The following is a 6,000-nucleotide window of genomic DNA, read 5'->3' as shown; positions in this document are numbered from 1 at the left end:
CTGCCCCGGCTTAATCAGTTTGAGCAACAGTTTCGCTGGTGTTTCAATCCCTCCCTTAGAGAGGATCCCAGCGAGTAGTGTGGCCGCAGCTTCTGTTTCCATAGCTGCGCCTGGGAGGTGAGGAGCGACCTCACGCCGTTGTCTGCTCCCGCTGATGCGCCCAAGCAGCACGTCTCCCAGCCGAAGTTTCCCACTCCCCTCCTCTAGCTGCTTACCGCAGTCTCGGAGAACTCAGTCGCGCTGAACCATCCTCTGCTACCAGATGTCGGAGGATGTCGGAGTGGGAGACGGACCCGGAGTAACGATGGAGTCTCAATATGAGTATGATCGTTCTCCCTTTATTCAAGTTTTCACAGAGTATATATAGACAGGCAATAAGAGCACGCGCTAGCGGCAGCTATATGATTGGCTTACAGTCTCTTTTCACGCACTGTCCATGCAGTTCATTCACAGATCAGATTGGTTACAAGAATTCACATAGTAAATTACTTAGTCATTAGCACAACATGTTTTCTACCTTCTCAGTTCCCGTTTTTCCCATGTCCTAATTCCATTTTCTACCACCTGTTTTGCCCTTAATCTAATCTCTCATAGTAGGGAGGCTGGCTCACGTGACCATTTTCTCTCAGACACATTCCTACAGTATAGTGCACATGCGCTGCGTGGGGAGGCTGAGGAATGTGGGCTTCTTTGCCCCTTTGGCCCCATGGTGGAGAGGCTCTGGGCAGGACAGGGGTTGCTCGAAGGACGGTTTCAGAGATGATGGGGCTTTTCTTCTTCATGGGAGACCGCACGAGAAAGAAAGAATGCCAGAACTTGTAGCTTGGGAGGTTTAAACAGGAAACGGGAGAAAGAAACGTCACTCCAAGGGCAGCGCTGTGGAAAAGGCGGCCATCCAGAAAGAATGTGGATCAGCCCGTGGCTTTGTGTCTAAAGACATATCCCCGAAGGATGGCGAGACTTCAGAAAGCTTAGTGAGTTGCTCAGGCGGGAGCAAGGTGGAGAAGCAGGGGAGACGTCTGCAGCCTGCAGGGAATATGCCCAGGTGTGGAACACAATAGGACAGCCTGCGGTGGTTTCAACAGTGTGGGGCTGTTGAAATGTGAAAAGCCCCCAAGAGATCCAAGGTCTTAATCTCCGTGTCTGTGACTGTCACCTCTGCCACTGATGCCTATAAGGAGTACAAGAGCCTGATGGCCTCCTCGTCCCCACCTGGGAGCCTGGGAGGTGTCCTGCTGTCATTCTGCACGTGTCATTGCACCTCCCTTCCCACATCATCCGCATGGAAGAGCAACTTGGAAGACATCATCCTGTTTATGGAACAGGTCATCCTGAGTGCCATTATGTGGCACATGAAGAACAACCAGGCGATCAGGCACAGTCAGCATGGGTTCATGAGAGGCAGGTCGTGCTTGACAATCCTGATCCCCTTCTAAAACAAGGTGACCCACTGAGTGGATGAGGGAAAGGCTGTGGATGTTGTTCACCTGGAGTTTAGTAAAGCTTCTTGACACAGTTTCCCACAGCGTTCTCCTGGAGAAATTGGCTGCCCATGGCTTGGATGGGCGTACGCTTCGCTGGGTGAAAAACTGCTGGGACAGCCGGGCCCAATGAGTGGTGGTGAATGGAGCTCAATCCAGTGGGCGGCCGGTCACAAGTGGTGTTCCCCAGGGCTCAGTACGGGGGCCGATTCGCTTTAAAATCTTTATCAATGATCTGGACGATGGGATCGAGTGCACCCTCAGTAAGTTCACAGATGACACCAAGTTGGGTGTGAGTGTCGACCTGCCCAAGGGTAGGAAGGCAGGAGAAGAGGAAACGGCATCAAGTTGCACCAGGGGACGTTTAGATTGGACGTCAGGAAAATTTTTTACACTGAAAGGGTTATTAAGCATTGGAACAGGCTGCCCAGGGAAGTGGTGGAATCACCATCCCTGGAGGTATTTAAAATTAGGCGGGTAGACGTAGTGCTTAGCGACATGGTTTAGTGATGGTTTTTGTCAGTGGTCACATCCCTATATGGTGTATGTAGGTGTTTGCAGCCTTGTGCAGGAGGAGTTGGGCATATTAGAATCCAAGCATCATAGAATGGTTCAGGTTGGAAGGGACCTAAAAGATCATCTAGTCCAACCCCCTGCCGTGAGGAGGGACGTCTTTCACTAGTTCAGGTTGCTCCAAGCTCCTGACCTTGGACACGTCCAGGGATGGGGCATCCACAACTGCTCTGGGCAACCTGTTCCAAGGTCTCACCACGCTCATCATAAAGCATTTCTTCCTTATGGCCAACCTAAATATAACCTCTTCCAGTGTAAAGCCATTGCCCCTTGTTCTGCTATTACAGGCCCTGGTAAAAAGTCTCACTCCATCTTTCTTGGCCTATGACCACTGTGATTTCATCTGCAAACACTGTGGAGAGAGCCCAGAGATCTCCCAAGACAGGGTTTGGAGGCCTCAAGCACTTGACCAGTATCTAGAGGCTGAGAGCCCTGGGCTCAGTGGTTTGGAGACTGGGGACGGTATAGGAGGAGCCTGAGCGTGCTGGAAGGGTGCTTTCAGAGCTGGCGGAGCTTTTCTTCCTAGTGGAAAACAGCCTGAGAAAGAAAGAACTCCCCAACATGCAGGTGGGGAGGTGCAGCCTGGCCACGAGGAGAAAGAAACGTCACTCCAAGGGCAGTGCTGTGGTGCAACACGCCACCCAGAAGGAGTCTGGATCAGCCCAAGGCTTTGTGTTTCAAGGAAGAGCCAGGGAGGATGGAGAGATCTCAGCAAAGGAAGGTGACAGCAAGATGGGGCAGCCGGGTGGATGACTGCAGCCTGCAGGGAAAGAGGCAGAGGTGATGGGACACCGTAGGACAGCCTGTGGTGGAGAAGATAGAGGGATGTGGCAAAGCTGGAAGTCCCCTAACAGAGCCAACCTCTTCATGTCTTGGGCTACGGCTGTTGTCTCTGCCACTGATGCCTCTGAGACAACCAGTCCTTCCAGCACTGGGGTCTCGTTGCCTCCTTGTCCATACTCAGGAGCCTGGGAGGTGTCGTACCATAGTCCTGCCCTTGGCATTGCACATCTCCACATCCCACTGTCCCAGGAAGAGCCCTGAGGAAGGAGTGAGGGAGAGGATCTCCCTTCCTGGGGGCTGGGGGTCAGGCCTTGGCCCTTTGGGCGATGGAGTCAGGGCTTGGCCCTTTGCATTAATGAAACACATCCACGTTTACCCAGCATCAGAGTCACCTTCAACTTGCTTTTCCCGACCTGCCATCGCTGCCTCCAGTTTTCTGCTGTAACCGGACCCTGGGGGCAATTCCTCAGTGGTGTCCCTCAGTGGGACCCATCAACACCACAAGAAACTTTGGAGTTTGAACCCGACTTTGACTCCTTGAGAGGTTCCTTCGACTTCCTCGCAGCGTCGGAGGTTCACGGACTCGGCCTCGAACCCACCAGAGGGGTCATTAAAACTCCTTGGGCTGGTCCTCTGCGTCTGAGCTGGGCTGGGCTCCTGGGATGGAGGGAGCTCACGGCAAGCGGGCAGCGCTGCAGAGAGACAGCTCTGCCCGGGAGCAGCTCCTCTGCCAAGCGCAGCAGGGCTGAGGGCACTGCCAGGGTGTCTCAGGGAGATGAGCAAGGCAGAGAGAGAGCTTGAAGGTGTCAGGATTGGGAGGACGACTGAGAGCTCACTGGAGGAGAAATCTTTGCAGCCCTTGACAGGGTAAGTCTGCGGGTGCAGGGCACTGCAGGCGGAGTTGCTGGAGGCATCTCCTAAAGCTGGCACAGCCACAGCTTACGGGATCTGTACATGTGGGAGCTCTTGTCAGGCACTTTGAATAGCTGTGAAGGTGGGTGTGCAGCCAGGGGTGCCCAGGGCTGTCCTTCAGAGCAGGCTCCCTGCACCCCAGGGGTCTGTGTGCCGGGGCAGGGACTCTGCCACCTGCCAGGGTCAGCTCTCAGCCTGCCTGGGAAGCCCACCACATCACTGTGGGGAGAAGTTCTGCATGGAAGGAGCATCCCCCGGCGGGGCAAGGTCCTGCTGCTGAGAGGGTTCTGCGTGGCTGAGGGCTGCTCACAGCTGCAGATCACTGCAGGACATTCCCTGGAGACTTCCAGAAGCACAGCAAGGAGGGGGCCAATGGTGATGATTTTTGGTCTGGTGTCTTCTAACATCTCATTGGATTCTTTTCCAGCCTAAAGGTTTCAGCAAATCCAGCACCTCATGCTAAGTAGAGCTAAGCAAGCAGCACAAATCACACCGAATGATAATCCTAAATCATTTATTCTACTTAAAACGTATGTATTTATGCTGAACAATTAATATCCCGCAAGGAGAAGGAAGGAGCACAGGGTCTCCCCGCCCTGCTCAGCCCTGGGCAGCCCCAGCATGACGTCAGAGGTGACACCACTGTGAGGTCACAGCTGGCTGCCCGCACAGCGCTGTGGCGTGTGGGGCAGGAGCCCACAGTTGCCCTGTGGCTGCGGCCCTGGACAGGCTCCTGCTGGCTGCGGCGAGAGGCTGCTGCTGGAGCTGGTTTTGGGGACAGGACACGCTGCTGGGGCTCAGCGGGGAGCCTGCCTTTGCCCGAGATGGCGAGGAGAAAGGCCCCCCAGACAAGACGCCCAGGGGCCTCCAAAGGCTCCTTGGGGACCAAGGGAAACCAACGGCCGGCAGGGTGAGAACGGGGCTGCGCTGCCGGGCGGGCTTCCCGGGGCGGGGGACTGCTGCTGCCAGCTCGCCTCCTCTTCTCCCGGGGCAGGCCTGTCCCGCAAAGGGTGGGGAAAGGAGGGGGACCCCAGCCCTGCTGCCCGCTCTCGCTGCTGCTGGGACAGCCCTTCCTCTGGCAGGGGCCTCCGCTCAGGCTACTCCTCCCCGCCTCAGCTCCCGCGGCCTGGGGACGGTGGGCAGCCGGCATTTGTCTTTGTCCTCCCACAGGGACCCGAGCGCTGGCGTGGAGCTGGTGATGCGCCCTTCACCTGCCGGCTCAGCCGCTCAAGGGCCTGCCGAGGGGCACGACAAGGCCACAGAAATCGCAAGTAAGCTCAGCACTGCTGCTTGCTCCAAAGTCCTCCGGGGTGAACGTGGAGAGCCGCGCTGTGCCAGAGCTCGGGCCAGTTGTCACAAGTGGCAGGAGAATCGTAGAATCATAGAATTGCCTAGGTTGGAAGGGACCTTTCAGACCATCTAGTCCAACCATCAACCTAACTGTGACAAAATTCATCACTAAGCACTATGTCTACGCGTCTTTTAAACACCTCCAGGGATGGTGCCTCAACCACTCCCCTGAGCAGCCTGTTCCAATGCTTAATAACCCCTTCTGTGTAAAAATTTTTCCTAATGTCCAGTTTAAACCTCCCTTGGCACAACTTGATGCCGTTTCCTCTTGTCCTATGGCCTGTTACTTGGGAGAAGAGACCGACCCCCACCTCTCTACACCCTCCTTTCAGGGAGTTGCAGAGAGCGAGGTCTCCCCTCAGCCTCCTTTTCTCCAGGCTAAACAGCCCCAGCTCCCTCAGCCGCCCCTCACAAGACTTGTGCTCCAGACCCCTCAGCGGCTCCGTTGCCCTTCTCTGTGCCTCAATGTCTTTTTTGTGGGGAGGGGCCCAAAACTGGCCACAGCACTTGAGGTGGGGCCTCACCAGTGCTGAGTACAGGGGAATGTTCACTGCCCTAGTCGTACTCACCACACTGCTCCTGATACAGGCCAGGATGCTGTTGTCCTTCTTGGCCACCTGGGCACACTGCTGGCTCATAGTCAGCCGTCTGTCGACCAACACCCCCAGGTCCTTTTTTGCCGGGCAGCTTTCGAGCCACTCCTCCCCAGGCCTGTAGTGCTGCATGGGGTTGTTGTGACCCAAGTGCAGGACCTGGCACTTGGCCTTGTTGAACCTCATGCCATTGGCCTTCAGCCCATCGATCCAGCCTGTCCAGATCCCTCTGCAACGCCTTTCTACCCTCAAGCAGGTCGACACTCCCACCCAACTTGGTGTCACCTGCAAACTTAGTGAGGGTGCAT

The 6,000-nt window shown here is 55.7% G+C and overlaps 1 protein-coding gene and 1 long non-coding RNA gene across 2 annotated transcripts in view; one reads left to right on the top strand and one right to left on the bottom strand.

Annotated features, from left to right (window-relative positions):
- LOC134526053 (uncharacterized) overlaps positions 1-368 on the bottom strand; it is a 2,825-nt gene extending 2,457 nt beyond the window's left edge. The window contains exon 1 of the long non-coding RNA XR_010073887.1: positions 216-368. This is a non-coding gene — a long non-coding RNA (uncharacterized LOC134526053). The remainder of the gene's footprint in view (positions 1-215) is intronic.
- The window catches only part of LOC134526017 (solute carrier family 13 member 1-like), a 51,543-nt gene that overhangs the window by 9,727 nt on the left and 35,816 nt on the right, over positions 1-6,000 (top strand). The window lies entirely within an intron of this gene.

Source organism: Chroicocephalus ridibundus, chromosome 21 (genome assembly GCF_963924245.1).
Source record: "Chroicocephalus ridibundus chromosome 21, bChrRid1.1, whole genome shotgun sequence".
In the NCBI taxonomy this organism is placed as follows: domain Eukaryota; kingdom Metazoa; phylum Chordata; class Aves; order Charadriiformes; family Laridae; genus Chroicocephalus; species Chroicocephalus ridibundus.
Note: the sequence above shows the minus strand (reverse complement) of the source record. Positions and strands in the feature narration are given on the sequence as shown.